General features: G+C 43.7%; 1 protein-coding gene across 3 annotated transcripts in view; it reads right to left on the reverse strand.

The window, feature by feature from the left end:
• The window catches only part of PKNOX1 (PBX/knotted 1 homeobox 1), a 36,294-nt gene extending 22,921 nt beyond the window's left edge, over positions 1–13,373 (reverse strand). Inside the window, exons 1-3 of one of the 3 annotated variants that reach the window (XM_066177092.1) lie at positions 13,329–13,346; positions 3,911–4,122; positions 2,628–2,706 (exon numbers count right to left, since the gene is read on the reverse strand). The gene's annotated coding sequence lies outside the window, so the exon portion shown is untranslated. Of the gene's footprint in view, positions 1–705; positions 819–2,627; positions 2,707–3,910; positions 4,123–13,328 lie in introns of those variants that run through there. The other 2 variants (XM_066177093.1, XM_066177094.1) reach the window with 2 other exon arrangements.
• Between the last annotated feature and the right edge of the window lie 2,413 nt (positions 13,374–15,786).

Below are 15,786 nucleotides of genomic sequence, written 5' to 3' on the forward strand. Positions count from 1 at the left end.
AAACATTACTGATTTCTTCACCAAAATTAAAAATGCAAAGGGAGCAACCTAAGTGCACTCACTAAGAGAAGTACTTCAAGTCTTATTTTTTTTTTACAGTTACAAATCATTTAGTGTTAAAAGTTAAATTAGCATTTGTCACAATATGTGAGATATCTCTCAAAATACTTTAAGGGAACACATTCTAAAGCATCAGCCCTGTAAACATTTGCCTGATGCTTAAACATTTATTTTGCTTCATAAATGGCAGCTGACAGCCAATGCAAGTGCCTGTCTGCATTGACAGACTGAACAGGCACATAGAAAATGCTGCTTTTCTTCCTTCTCAAAAGACATGCATTTAATTTATGACTGTGACATCCAAAGCATGGACCAGACTACCCTCAAAATAAAAGCAGAACAGTTGAAATGATCAACAAAGGAAGAGCAAATACTATTTAATGATTATTTTAAAGCTAAGTCCCTCCGAAAACACTGCTAAAGAAATTGTTTGACTGGGAGAGAGATGAAATTCTCAGGCAAACATGAGAAAGTAAAACAGTTGTAGAAGGGGAAGAAAGTCTTAAGAGTTCACAGGGACGTAAGATCATACTTGTGGCATGAAGAAAAACCTGGAGAGGGAGGCCACAAAGATAATACATGTAAACTGGTAAAGACAGTAGGACATGGCAAGGATTTTTGGAGAACAAGACAAGCTGGACTAACCCCTCCTTCCAGATTTCCATAATGAAGAGATGTTCCACATCTGGAAGGCCCTCAGGCCACGCAAAAGAAGAAATGAGGTGCACAGCTTTGAGCTGGATCCATAGATTATTTCATCCAGAAGGACTTTTGCCATATTTTCTCCCAGGGGAACAACTGGAAAGAATTCTACATGGGTATATCCTTTATTTCGCACAAGAGCTTCCCCTCTGACTTATAATTACAGCAGAAAAAGATTAAGCCATTAGGCAAGATAGGAACTGATGAGATTTAGTGAAGACAACCACTGCAAATCAAGAAGAACAAATTGAGCTAATCACACACTTAAATTGAGGCAATTAACTGAGGAATTACTTCTGTTCACTAAAAAGAAACATTTCCTCATTACTCAGTAGAGGCAAGAAACAAACTATGCTAAACTTTAAGGGAAGTAATTGAGAAGGTATTTACAGATTTGGCTTTTATAACCTCATTTGGGATGCGGCACCCAGGGCTCGTTAGCAGGCACAGCCCCAGCAGATGCTCAGGCTGCAGACAGCGATGGGGCTGCTATCGCTCCCAGATGTTTATCACTGCCACAGCTAATTACTTCCACAGCTCCTCCACACATGGATGGTTTCTGATCCTTTTTACATCGAGTCAGGCAGGCTGGTTCAGGCCTCCCCCTGCTGAAGGTGGCTCTGATGGAAAGCAGCTGACTTGGTCTGAAGCAGTCGCGGTGCACTCGAACAACCCCTGCTCTTGGCTGACCTACTGGTGTGGTAATTTCTGGCTCATGTGTGTCCATTCTCAGCTCACAGCAGGACCATCTCCAACCAGCACGCTCTGCCTCAGGGCACAGAGTATTTGGGTATCTGAGGTGAACCCAAGAATATATGATTTCTGGACATCTTAGTTTTCAAAATGCCAATTATTGTCTGCGAAAGAAATGGAGAGTAGAGGGGAAACTGTGTGTTTGTGTTATATTCAAAGGCATCCAAATAGCAAAAATAACCGGAGGGTGAGTCTGCTGGGTCTGCTTCACACAGAACAGAACTAACTCTCATCCTATTTGAAAGCAAAGCGTGTGGAAGACTCAAGGAAAAACTTAAGGTTGTGTAACTGGAAGCTGATGCATGACCTGCAATCAGAAACTCCACTGATACCTGTGGTGAAAGGGCATTCATAAAAGATTATGGTCTACAAAGCAAAGGGAAAAAGAAAAAAAAGGGAAGCCTTTCATAAAATGATGTATGAAAGGAAAATGTAAAGCAGAAAGGAAGCCAAATGAAGAGGGGTAATCATAATTAGAAACGTGGAGACTTTGTGCATGTTGAGTATGTAAGAGAAGAGATTAAATGTGAGCTGAAACAGACACACAAAGTGATCGCTTAACATTCATCACTCCACTCCTCACTTGTTCCACTTACTCCTTTATAATTAAGGGCACAGGGACCACCCAGTAACGTTAACAGAAGGTGCAAGTGAGCTGCTTGAGATCAGTGGTATCATTTTTAACATACACAAGCTACAACAGATGTTTGTAAGAGATATAAATAGTTATGCTTCAGGCTACGACCTAACCACCAACCCTCTTAGGGATGTGAAGGAACTACCCAGCAGACTTGTTAACAAGTAATCATGCCTTCTAATTTTCCCTCATACATGTTTCTTTGAAGTCCTTCAGAAAGAAATGCATGACTGGCAGATTTGGCATGGCTCTTTGTTCATTCTTATTTAACTTTAGTCCTGGCACTTGCTATGTAACATTAGATCCTTACATTCAAACACCAAGTTAAAAAGAAACAAAAATCAATTCTCTTTGACACATGAAAAGCATGAACTAGAACTGGCTTCCTTTTCAACACAACACAGGATGATACTTATTTCCAGGACACGCTGTTTTCTAAAGAAGATAAAATATTGGCCAGGAGAAAGCTGCTCACCCCTTCTCTTCAATGAGTTGAAGACATTATCTTGTTCCAGCACAGAGATCCCACTGATGTACAACGTGGAAGACAAAACCTAAAAACCAATAGAGAAAGAGTCAGAAGAAAACAACACCATAGAACACACATTCTAAGACTTAATATGATTTTTTTTAAAAATTGTTTTATTGTGTGCTTCCCTCATCAAGTTTTAATGAACAGACAGGAATTTTTGCGTTGTTAATAATCTCTGATCACACCCATTATCCCACGCTTGAACTTCTTATCCCATTATTTGATCTTTCTCTCATCTTATTCCATTCATTCTCTACATTCACCTTTGTCTCTGCTGACACCTCTAACAGAAGGCTCCATTTGGATAACAACTCCCTCACTGTTCAACCTTCATATTTTACTCCTTGGATAGGTGTCTGTCTGCCAAGACTAGACAAGACACATCCCAAAAGTAAAACCATGAAACGCAAATAGGAATAACTCAGCGCTGTTGTGAAAATTAAGCATGAAATCAAGAAAGGCGAGAGATTTTTTTCCCCTTATTTAAATCTCCTTCATAATCATTTGTAAACAATCTATGGCAAAATCAAAGCATGGTGCTAGAAATGGGCCAGTGTTAGGATCCTGTGTTCTGTGAAGACAGGTTCTGCTACAGGATTATTCAGCAATTTTAAAAAGCTTTCCAAAAATTACCACTTAAAATTACTCTAATTACATTTAATAGCACCCATTTGATACATTGAAGCTACTTTTAAAAAGCAGTAAGGATTGTGAAAGCAAAGATTGTGAAAACAGAAAATGCAACTGCTGAAAAGCATTAAAAAAACATCTCAGGGTAAGTTTCAGACACCAGGGTTGCACAGAGGCCACCAGAAATTAAATGATGGCTAAAACACAGCTGAGATGTTGAATCTGATTATCTCTGTTTCTCACACAAAGTTCACAATAAGAACCAGAGAGAAAGTAACTCCAACATTTTTGAAAGCAAGATGAAATTGGTCCTTGAATTGATTAAAATTTATGCATGTGTTCCTTTCTGAGAAGTGATGGTTTTCAGGCAAGTTCAGAGAAAAACAAAATGTGAAGGGCCACTCAATCTAGATGACACCTCTGGTTCATGAAACCTGGTTCTAAACAGAGCAGGGAAGGTGTTTGAGGAGTTTTAAGGCAGTTCAAATTTCAGCCATTGGTTAGAGACTGAACACCGAGCAAGAAGGAGTTTCAGTCAAAGTGATACACCTGGTCTTGAAGGTTCAAGGAGCAGATGGCACATTAAAAGTTCTTACCACTTTTCCTTAAACTGTCAAAGATCTATGTCTTCAGAAAATGGGCTTCTCTCATTTTTGCAGCTTCTTAATTTTGTTCTGAGGACAGTGTAACTCTCTTACTCCCTTCTTCACACGCCATGCACTTTGGTACTCATTCTCACTTCAATTTACTGGGCTACTTTCAAATAAAAGACTTCTCACTATTCATGGCATCTTCAGAGCGGAGGTCACTGACAGATAAATCAGAATAGGTAAACAGATAAATTATCTATTCCTTGTCTCTGGTCAGACATAAGGAGGACTACTGCAAATCTGAAAGTCCTGCTCTTCCATTCGGAAATAAATGCAGCCAAGAACTGATGGGGCCACTGCTGCCGGATCTGGTTGGTCAAATAGTCAATGTATGAAGAAGTAGCCCTTGCCTGCAAAGCCTTCAGCTGAAACTCTAGAAACCGCCAATTCCTAGACAGCTCATGAGATATTGAGGGCAGGAACAAAGAGATGCTAAAGAAACGCAGGCCTGGGATGCTAAAGGTGCTGCAGAGGGAAGGATGTGGCTGAGAAGGAGCCAGAGGATGTTGCAGTGTATTGCTCTCTTCAAAGAGACACTGCACAACATTTAATACTGCTGTCTACTCCAAAACATCAGACAAGAGAGATCTGAGCTTGCAGATGATGACGCCTTCGTGCACATTTCAGCAAGAAGAGGGAGCAGATACACCTGTTACAGCGTGGAGACAACACCAAGGCACTGTGGAGTCTTAACCTGGGCTTGCTATTTGCCAATTTTTGTTTTCCTTTCATTCCTCTGGCAGACAAGCTTTAAGGTGATGTCATCATAATAAAAATACCCAACTATGAAACCAAAACAAAGGGCAACTTCCTTTGTCTCTCAGAAAGTGAATCACCACTGAGGTTTTAACTACAAAGTAAAATAGGAACTTGTTCATTCAAGCGTTGAAGAACTCTCATTTGAGTCATCCCTTCATTCTGCATTTCCGATCGCAGGAAGCAAAGACCTCTGCCTACATTCACATACACAAACATGAGCAGACATTAAGATCCATGTATTTTTATAGATTCAAATAATGATAGTCATAAGTGATTCCAATAATGAAGCAGTAAGTGGAGCACACATGCCAACATCCAGGATACATTCCACCTTTGCTGCAGTCCATTTCCATCTCCACTGACCTGCCCACACAGTTATTCACAGAAATTAAGACAAACAAATCAATAGGAAGTTGATGCAGACAAGTTTATTAAAACTGTGCTCAATGAGAATGTTCTCCTCATTCAGCACCAAGGCAGCTTCCATTTCCTCTGTCTCATGTACTTAAAAAGTACAGTCATTATTTAGAATATTACACTTTTAAGAAAGACAATGTTCCTGTTCAGGAACATAATACCAGCCTCAGGGAGTCCCATCACACAGATACAGCCACTCAGTTACTCTACAACAGCTATGCTGTCAATTGCCCTGGGAGTCAAGCCCTAAAAAGCCACAAAACCAATTTTTGGCTGCAGTAAAATGAGATTTATTTTGTGTCACTTTGTTCCCTTTATTGTTTGGTGGTGCAAGAGAGTTATTTATATGTTAATCTTGATGAATATGAGATTACATTAAAGAAAATGAATGCAAATTATACTTCAAGAAATTGAAAATTAAAAATAAATTAAAATCCACAACTAAAGTTGAATTTCTGCAGAAATACAGGCTACACTCCAAGCTACCATCAACCTTTATTTGCATGTAGGATTTTGATGCTATGTAATAGTGACTTTATTCAGAAAGACCTCTCCAACAGTGTATCCACTGCTTTGTTGTCCCATTAATCTTTCACAGCATCCTCTTTTCATATCCCTCCATCTAGATCTTAACAATCCATACAAAAAATTCATACCACAGGCCACCTCCCAAGCACCACCACACATTGTCACACAGCATGACCAACAACAAACCATCTCATTAAAAGATTTGCGTTCCTCTAGCAACTCACTCTTTGTTTAAACTCTGCTTTTGGTACATTTAATTCTATAAACTCTGCTATTTGCAAGTACCAGATAACAAAAAATGTAAAAAATGTGCCACTTTATAAGCCAGAACAGCATATGCAGTTAACTGATAAAATGAATATTAAGGATGCACAGATCATAGGAATTCCTCCAGGCACAACAGCAGAAATAAAACTGAGAGGATCGGGGTCTTGTGAAGAACTCCAGCTCCTAATTCTGCACACATCCTGGCTGTGCACACCAGCATATTTCTAGGGAAAGGTGCATAAATAATCATGGGTCATATTCCTGATTCCCCGTCATCACCAATGTACCACAGTCCTTAACAAGGATGAGAAAGATGAGGAATTCTACCCAATCCAGTCATAAAATGATGTATGCCATGTATCCTGCCCCCAGGACACTCTTGGAATTTAGGAAAGAAATCCTCAGGTTGCTCTCATACCTTCTGCAAAAGAGAACTCCTCATTCTTCTGACTACAGAAAGATTCCCAAATTCAAGGAACTTCCTGCAGCATCTCATTTCTCCTACCCAATTCACACCGTAATTTGACCCTGCTTTATTAGCCCTATAAAGTAATAGTAAGGAATTTAGGGGACTAAACAGCAATTTTGGCAAGAGAAAAACAAAACTCATGGGAAAAGAAACCTCCCTCTTTAATTGTTCCAAGACTCTTGAGGGATTAGGGTATGAGGGAATAAAAATATTTCCCATCACTCCCTCATCCACCACCAATATTCACATAATAAATGAATATTCCTTTTTTTCTGTATTCTTAATACTACAAACAGAAGGACTTTATGGGGCCAGCATGAGAGTCCTCACACATATTTATTGTTACAGGATACAGATGGATTTTTTGCCCTGAGTTTTCACCCAATGTGCTTTCATAATGGACCCAAAAATCAGGAAGATGGTGTCACATCTGCCTTGCTGCTCTCGTGGCAATAGGGTGGCACTGGAAAGACTACAAACACTCCTTACATCCCAGAGGATGTGCATGAGCCCTCCCACAGCTGGAATTGATCCTGTACAACTCCTGCTTACTGATAATTACTTTTCCAAACCAAATTTCATTGAAAAAAATAAAAATCAACAAACAGAAAAAGGAAAGGTGAGAACACCACCACCCTCCCCATTTCCCTGGCATTCCTCACAGGGATAAACAAGGTTGTTTATGTCCTAGACACAAATCCATCCCTCTGCCACTGAAGCCTTTGGAATATCCACACGAGCACGTCCCAAATGTCTTACTTTTGGAGACACTGATGGAACCATCTCCTTCCAGGCAAATTAAACCAAAGCAACAGGAAATCCTACTTTAATCATGATTTGCATCAGCACCCAATAAAGTATGACTGAAATGAATCTTGCTTTGTGCTCATACTTTGTGGTTTCATAAAGAAGACACAGAATAACCACCAGTCCCTCAGCCTTTATTGCTATTGAATAGTTTACAATGTGAGCAGTTTGTGTGAGCGTATGTTATGTTTTCCAACAGTTTTATTATAAAACCATAAAAGTTTCCAATTATTCTATGAAGGCATGAATTCCTGATGCTATTGAAGTACAGTTGAAGGGTGAACAGGAGTTGTATTTAAATAATAAATGCATTTAAAATGGACTCTGGATGTTGAATGGGTAAGAAAACGCCCTCTACACATTTTTGGCATTTAAACAATTCATCAAGATCAAGATGTTCCCTTATCAATCATTTTATTTTTCTGTATTTTATGATTTCTGGAATAACAAACCCATTAATGAATCAAGTATTAACTTGGACTAGACAAAAAACCTGAAAGTGACACAAAATGCTGCAACTGTCTGTGAAATCCAACTCCAACCCATCACTAACTTTCCATTTTCCAGAATCTGTTCTGTTTTGACTCTAACATTTGGTCAAGCCTCAACAACTAACTTTGTTTTGCTACTAAGTTTAGGTCTTAAAATGACCTGTTATTTTCTTTTTAAAATGAGGATTAAATAAAAACTCTTTCTTTCCTGCTCCACTCTTGTTTCCCACCTCTCCCAAACACAAGTCTCCATCCTTCCAGGAGTTAGGACTGCTGCCTAAGTGTTCTGGGGTAATAAAAGACTATTTAGGATTAAACTTCCCCCATCACCTACTGCTGTGAGCTGCATCATGCTGAACCACTTGGTCCAGGTGATGACTGCACAGGCAGGTGACATGCAAGGACCAGCAGACAGGAAGATACTCGTGTTACATGGAATATTCAGGTAATTCAGATAATAAATATTTGCCCAGTACCATATAAACCAGGTTTTCCAAGAGGTTATGGTCTGTTGAGGTTTCTCAAGGAACAGCCATATGCTCCATGTGAATGCTTCTGTTCCTTTCCCCTCTGCAACACTAAAATCCAAAACTCAACTGCTGGTATGCTCTTAAATACGAAGAATCCCATCTTTCCTATAAATTAACGTATTTACTTTCTCTTAGAGTCATTCTCAACATGCTGAGTCATTTCCAAGTTGGCAGAATAACCCTGCTCAAACATATTCATCCTGGCGAATTTCAGTAGGACTAAGAATTAAGCTACTGAAATCAACACCTCAAAATAATAGTAATTAAAAAAAAAAATATCCAGGTAATCTTGCTTTTGGTATTGCTACTATCATAGCCTAGACCACATAAAAATGGGCTAGAAAACATAAATTAAGGGATCACAGACTGACCCAGCAGCTCTTTAGTTACAAAAACATACAACACAGCACACACATTTTCATTCCCCTGTTCTCTAGGCATGTTAAAAACGGGTAAAGATCCAATTTCTGTTCTCTAATTGCCTCTGTTTCCTTGGAATATAAAAGGCTTGGACTTTATTTTTCAGCAAGTATGATAATATCCTTTTCCCTTTGCTTTGTTTGCTGTGTAACTTGTAAAAAGCCAAGCAGGATGTGAAGTACAGCCACACTTCCTAGCTTCTTCTGCCCTCAAGAAAAAACACAGACAATTCCAAAACCTCACCAATAAAATAAAAATTGGAATTTGGAGGTTCAAGAGAAATGGATCCCTCTTTCAGGGATCCAGAAGTAAGCTGCCATATTCTACTTTTGTGCCTGAATTTCCCACTAGCTGCAGAAGAGAGAGCTGCAGATCCCTGGGCACAGCAGGGTAAGGGACAGTCCATGATCATCACACTCAGCTCCCATTTTCAAAATTCACCTTTTGACTCTCTGTGTACTTAAACAGCCCTCAGGTTTAACAGCAAATACCTTTTGTACACCCAGGGACTAAAAAATGAGAACAGCACGGCCTGGAGCAGCTGCCACATCAAACCCCAAACAATGTGTTCCTGCACAGGATGAGAACCAACCATGCGAGAACAAGATCCAAGTTTTATTTCCCTTTCTAGCATCAACTTTTGCCTCTTGTGCCATTCATGACGTGGCATCCCCTCGCTGCTGGCAGGGGAACCAAGTTACTGCCCCTCACCAACTTCATAAAAACGTGCCATGGCTCCCTAACAACAAAATTGGCATTTCCAGATCCCTGGTGCCATTATTTTATTTTCCACCTGATGAATCCTGTGTTCCACACCTCTGGCATGGAACCACCTCAGCGAATAAAGTGAAGAACCTGCTACAAGTGTCAATATTTCAGTGTTCACTTCCCTTGGGGAGATCTAAAACAGTCTGGGTAAAAGATTTTGGCAACATCTGGCACCAAGTAAGCAAATGAAAGAGCTCTATCAGCAGCTTTTTCTCCTTGGTGTTGGAATCCTCCTGCTTAGAAGAGCAGTGAGTTGTTTTACATTTTGTACAGCACTGAGCTGTGGCAAAATAAACCCCTCTGAGACTTCTCATTTTTAAATCTATAGACTCTTTGAACAAGTGAGAAGTAAAGTAACCAGCTGCTGCTGCCGCAAGAGAAGTAACATTTGCAACATTTTTAATTTCACACAAAAAAATTGCATTTGGTCTTACTTAGACCAGAATAAAAATATTAATCTGCTTTACTGTAAGCTTTCACATATGTGCCAGTCTTGCAGAGGCAACATTTGGCTCCCAGACCACGACATAATATTCTGAAATACAATTTGGACTGCCTCATTCAGGACATTAACATGGCCATTAGAACAGGCAGTTCCACTGCCACAGTGCTGCTTCTGTGATCATTCACCCTCGGCCACTAATACCAGGCTTAATTTCACCGAAGAGTTGGTCTTTTCCAGGAAATTGAATTGCTCCTGAACACTCCCAAACTTGCTGCGGTAGCAATCAGAATTATTAGGGCTTTATCAGAGCACTGCATTTACAGCGCAGAAAAACACAGCTGGAAAGCAAAGTTCTGAAGAAGAAATTACAGCTTCCAGAAGACTAACAATTTTATAAGGCTAAAGCATTTAAAATAAATTGAATTTATATTTCATTCATTCTAAACTCCTTTCAGTCCTATCATGGAAGACTGCAAGGACTTAAGTTTTAAAATGTTATTTTTATTTAACCCAAATATTACAAATTGTATTAAGAGTACAAATCAAAGCTCTAAGTACTTAATACCAGCTTGACTTTTTACAAGCCAAAGTGAAATTTCCAAATACAAAATAAAATCCCCACCAACCCTAACAACAACGTACTCAAAATGTGAAGAATTCTTGGGTTTTCTACCAGCACATGGGAAATGGTAACAAGAAAAATTTCAGCCCAGCAAAACACACAAGCACAGGAAAAAAAAAAAAATAAATGCATGGCCCAAACCCACTGGGGAGATCAATGAGAAATTACTTGCGCCTCCAGAATTTCAGTGCAGCACAACCCCTACTTTACCCTGTGACTTCCCATTTGTACCCTGTGACGGAAGCACACTGATCTGTCTTTCACTGAACTGGAGATTATGTAAAGAAAACACAGTAAAACCTACACTGAAGTTTTCCTGTGGATACTTTAATTATGAGATGACAAGAAAATATGTCAAGTAATCAAGAGTAAAAATATACTGTACAGTTCATAAAATAAGCTGAAGATAGAACATACATGAGAAAAATAATTAGAATTATTTTGAATAGATTATGTGAAATGTTTGGGGCATTTTTTTTTTTCCTTCAGAAATTTGAATGTAATGATTCTATGTGATTACACACAGATTCAGAAAAGGATATATCTGTGATTTTACCTGACAGAAAACGCACTCAAAATGCATTTGCTGTTCCTTGATACTGTAGCAATGACAGAGCCTGGAAATACATGTAAGGATGGATTTCTGATAAAATCACCACAACTTCTTTCCTGGTTCAGTGTAATCCGTAAAATCCACACATGCAGCAAACAGGGACCGACCAGGACTCCATCCAGCTGCAGAAGCCATCTCACCTCAACCACACACACAAACACAGCTAAAGGGATATAACCCCATAGCACAGGCAGCCCATAAACAGATTATATCCCACAGAGGACAGGGAACAAGCTGTGAGTGTAGTCCCAGTATGAAGAACAGTAAGACGTGTGGATATCCTAAGCCATAGTTGTTACAATTCTCCTCATCAAACAATTTACACTGGTGAAATTTTGTGCAGAGCAGGCTAGAGAATAAAACTAGGAACTAACTGAATGTGCATGTTTTTTAGTAAAAACTAAGAAAGGATTTAGTTAAAAAAAATAAAATTAAATGAGATATTTAGCATATTTTGAGAGTGACCTACACCCTCTTGTTATTCTCCACAGGATCTTGGCCCAAGTGTTTTCCAACATCCAGAACATAATGCCCATGCTCCCTGTTCCTGGGATCTGCTTAATGGAATGCGCACAGCCTATTCCAAAGAGGGGCAAGGACAAAAACTGAATGTTGCCTGGGCAGCTCTCAAGTCCACGTGTTTAAAAAATAAATAAATAAATAATAAAAAAGCCAACAAACCAGCAATTCATCCACTTTTAAGGGTTTCGTACCAGATATTGTGTCTTGTTTTAGGAATAAATTATTTCCTGTGAGAATGATGAGGTATTGGAATAAAGCGCCCAGAAAAGCTGTGGCTGCCCCTGGATCCCGGGCAGTGTCCAAGGCCAGGTTGGACACTGGCGCTTGGATCAGCCTGGGACAGTGGAAGGTGTCCCTGCCATGGCAGGGGGATGGAACAAGATGATCTTTAAAGCCCCTTCCAACCCAAAACGTTCCGTAATTCTCCCTCCCTAAACCACACCAGTCATTTACTGAGACAAAACTGCAAAAAGGAACTAAAAACTTCAGCAGCAGCAGATTAAAAAAAATAAACGAATAGTGGGACCTGCCTCTAAAATTACACTACATAGCACCGATCAAGACTGAAAAAAATTTTAATAAATTATATTTTAAAAAACAGCAAGACGCTATACAGAGAATTATCACACAAACGTGTTAACTACTTATATTGTTAATTGACGAACTCCGGCGTGGTGGGAACCAAGGAAAGCCACGGAACTGCTCCGTGAGACCTGGGACATGTGGCTCACTGAGGCAACACTTGGGGATAAAACCAGCGCTTGATTTATTATTGTTTACACACATCTCCAGCGGGGCCTCTGGGCTGTGTCAAGTCTCAGCTCCTAATTGCGGCCGCCTAAACACCCGGCAACCCTCGGTCCGGCTGCGGGGAAGGTGTCTGCCCACCACCCAGCCGGGAGACCACGGGGTCACGCCGAAAAGCAGCCAGAAACGAGGGAGAAACCCAACCCTGCTCTGAGCACACCGCCCCGACCGCGCTCCGCTTTCTACGAACGCGGCAGGCGGGGGGAGCATCCCCCAAGACCGGGGCAGCGGCCGGGGGCATCCCCGCATCCCCTTCCCGCTGTCCCCCCGGGGCCGGGCAGGTGTGCAGGGGCACGGGGACCTCGGGAGGGAGAGGAGGAGAGCGGGATGTAGCTGCCGCGGCGAGCCGAGCCCGCGGTCCGGCCCCGGGACCGGCGGTGCTGGAGCCCCCGGAGCGCCCCCCGTTTCCCCCCCCGCCTCCGAGGAGCGGCCAGCACGGCGCTGCCCCTTTAAGCATCGCGTCGCCTCCGCTCCCTCCCTCCTTCCCCCCCCCCCCCATCCCATCGCCCCCATCTCCTTCCTCCTCCTCCTCCTCTTCCTCCTCCTCCTCCGCGCGGACCCGCGCGCGCTCCCGCGTCCCCTCCCCGCGCGCGCCCCCGCCGGGACACAACGGGCGCACGGCGGCCGTTCCAGAACCTTCCTCGCCTCGCTCCCCCGCCCCCCCCACCCCTCCCCGCTTTTCCCCTCCTTCCCCTGCCCGCGCCCGCCACCGCCCCTTAAACCCCCCGGTCCGTGCGAGCGGCGGCGGAGCGCGGGTGCCCCTTTCTCCCCTGGCCGCCGCCGCCCCGCTCGCCCCTTCCCCGGCCGCTCTCCCGCTTCCCCGGTGCGGCCGTGCCCGGGCGGCGGGCGCGCCGTGATGGACGGCGGGGCTGGAGCGGGGTTTGAGTGACAGCGCTTACCTCGGGTGCCAATCTTCGTCACACTGACAAGCGGCTGCAGCAATCGGGACCCGCACCGCCGCCGCGCGCGTCACCGCGCGCCGCCGCGCCCGGCCAATCGCCGCCCGCGCCGCCCCCGACGCCACGGCGCCCCTCATCAATATTCATCGCTCGGGGGCGGGGCTTGGGCGCACCGCCCCTCCGCATTGGGGCCGCCCGTCTCGTCCTCATGAATATGGATGAGAGGGGCGGGGAAAGCCGGGAGGGCGAGGCCACGCCCCCCGCCGTGTGTGAGGCGGAGGGGTGAAACCACTGCCGGGGGTGGGGGGAGCGGGGAGGTACCAAGTGGCTCCGCCATGGAGGGAGAGGCGGCGGCTGCTATGGCGGGTTCGTGCCGCGTTCCCTCGGGCAGCGATTGATGTTCGCCCTGGGGTCGCTTCAGGGCGCTGCTCGCCGGGCTCGGGGGAGTCCTTTGCCTCGGTTGTTGGAGCTGCGAGTCCCCGCGCCTTGTGGAGTGCCCCCCGGGAGCCGCCTGGGGCGGGCGGGGGTCGCCCCGGGGAGTCCCGAGTGCGGGAGCCGCGCTGGATGCTCCTCACAGGCCGTCCCTGGAGCTTCTCCTCCGGCCTGCGTGGGGTGAAACTGCCCGGCTGGTCCTTGTGACCCCTCCAGCCCCGAACCTGCGCCCCCCTGCTCTCCCTAAACCCCCAAACCGCGGGATCTGAGCGAGGTCGGACCTGCGCTGTCCCTCAGGATCTTGCCCGTGGATCCATGCTCAGGATCCTGCCCATGGGTCGATGATGTGCTTCTCGGGTCCTGCCATGCCCTGAAATAAAGATGCTGACCGCCCATGCGTTTTTTTTTCCTACTGAAACTCCACTTGCGAGGAACTAGTGCTGTCACAGTTTTCTTCCCCCGTGAGTTACCACTGTTAAAATTCCCCCTTTCCTCAAACCATTCCTATATAAGGGACAGGAAAGTGTCAGGAATGTGCTTTCAGCTGGGTGCCCTGTGGTTGTGGCCGTTTTGCTGTTGGGATATTTTAAAAGTGTCTCTGCTGCAGAAGGGCTGGAATGCCTTTGAGTCATGCATGTCACAGGTGATCAGTCCATCCTCTCCTTGGTCTTCATTCTCCAGACTTCTGAAAGATCATCCCCACAACCCCTCACTGGCATTGAGACCACAGGTTTGCAAGGGGAGGAGGAAGGTGACACATGAAAAGCAAATCTCATTTTAGGAAGCTCGATTTAAACCCCAAACCGTTTTACTTTTAGGTGTTGTAGTCTCTCTGCAAAGCCACCACTGGGAATCTACTCGATTGTCCTGTACCCAGTAAACTGGGAATACTCTGCATTTTTTTCATTGTCCATGTCTCTCTTCTTAGTTTAACAGTAGAAAGTCAGCTATTTTTTTCTTTTTTTTTTTTTTTTTCTTCTTTTTTTTTTTTTTTTTTTTTTGGTTTTATATAACACCTTCCTGGGCCAGGCCACTTTTTAAAGATCTGGCTAATAGTTTTGGCAATAGAAACAGCTATTTAAATGTTCCTGAGGGCAAAACCAGGTCTGCCCTCAGTCCTCTGCGTGTCCTTGCTGTGTCAAGACCCTGCTCAGCCAACACAGTTGCTTCAGGAATCTTGTCACCCTGTGCACACTGCCACCATTTGTCCACTGACAAAACAGTTGCTCCATCCCCTCGCCAGACCGCCTGGAGCCTTCACAGGAGTTCCTTTTCCAGCCGTTTTTCCCTGCACAGTCACAACCACATGGACATCGGGCTTGTGAGCAGAGAGGGAACTTCTACACCAAGCAGAGAGGATGGAAATGAGCTGTGCTAATAATGCAGAGCACTCTGATGGTTAAATCATGGCTCAGTGTTAATGGGAATGATTTATTTAAACAAAATTAGGGGGAAAAAACCCCAAAACCCAACCAACTCTTAGTTTGTCTCATTCACAAGAGCCTCTTTCTCTGTTTCCATTCCTGTGCTGTGTAACAGCAGCTCTCATACAGTTCCTGTGGCCAGGTTGGCTGCCTCTACCACAAGTTTCAGCTCTCATTATCCATTATCCATGACACATTCATTAGTGACACATTCACTAAACAGTGCTTAAAATTAACTGCTTCCCATGTCCAGACCTGCCTCGTCTTCAAATTTGATTCTCCCTGCAACCCCTTTGTTCTCCTTCTGCCTTGCCCGCACTTCTTTGGATAGGAGTTCACCGATTTCTTCTGAGAACTAACAGATGAAATTAAAATTAATTTAGTTTCTGTTTAGTCTCTCCTCCCAGTGATCTTCAAAGCCTTTCTGGATGCCTTTCCCAACTTGAATTTTCTTTTCTCCTCCCGCTTCCCTTTGCTTTTCCTTCCCTTCCTGCCTGCCACTTTCTACTCCTGAGCTCCCCCCTCACTCACAACAGGTGTAGAAATTCCTCATCTGCTGTTTCCCCCTCACCCCAGTAATTCCATTTTTTGGTCGCCTTTGT

The sequence above is a fragment of the Chamaea fasciata genome, unplaced genomic scaffold (genome assembly GCF_029207755.1).
Source record: "Chamaea fasciata isolate MVZ Bird 193981 ecotype frontalis unplaced genomic scaffold, bChaFas1.0.hap1 SCAF_2, whole genome shotgun sequence".
Lineage (NCBI taxonomy): Eukaryota > Metazoa > Chordata > Aves > Passeriformes > Sylviidae > Chamaea > Chamaea fasciata.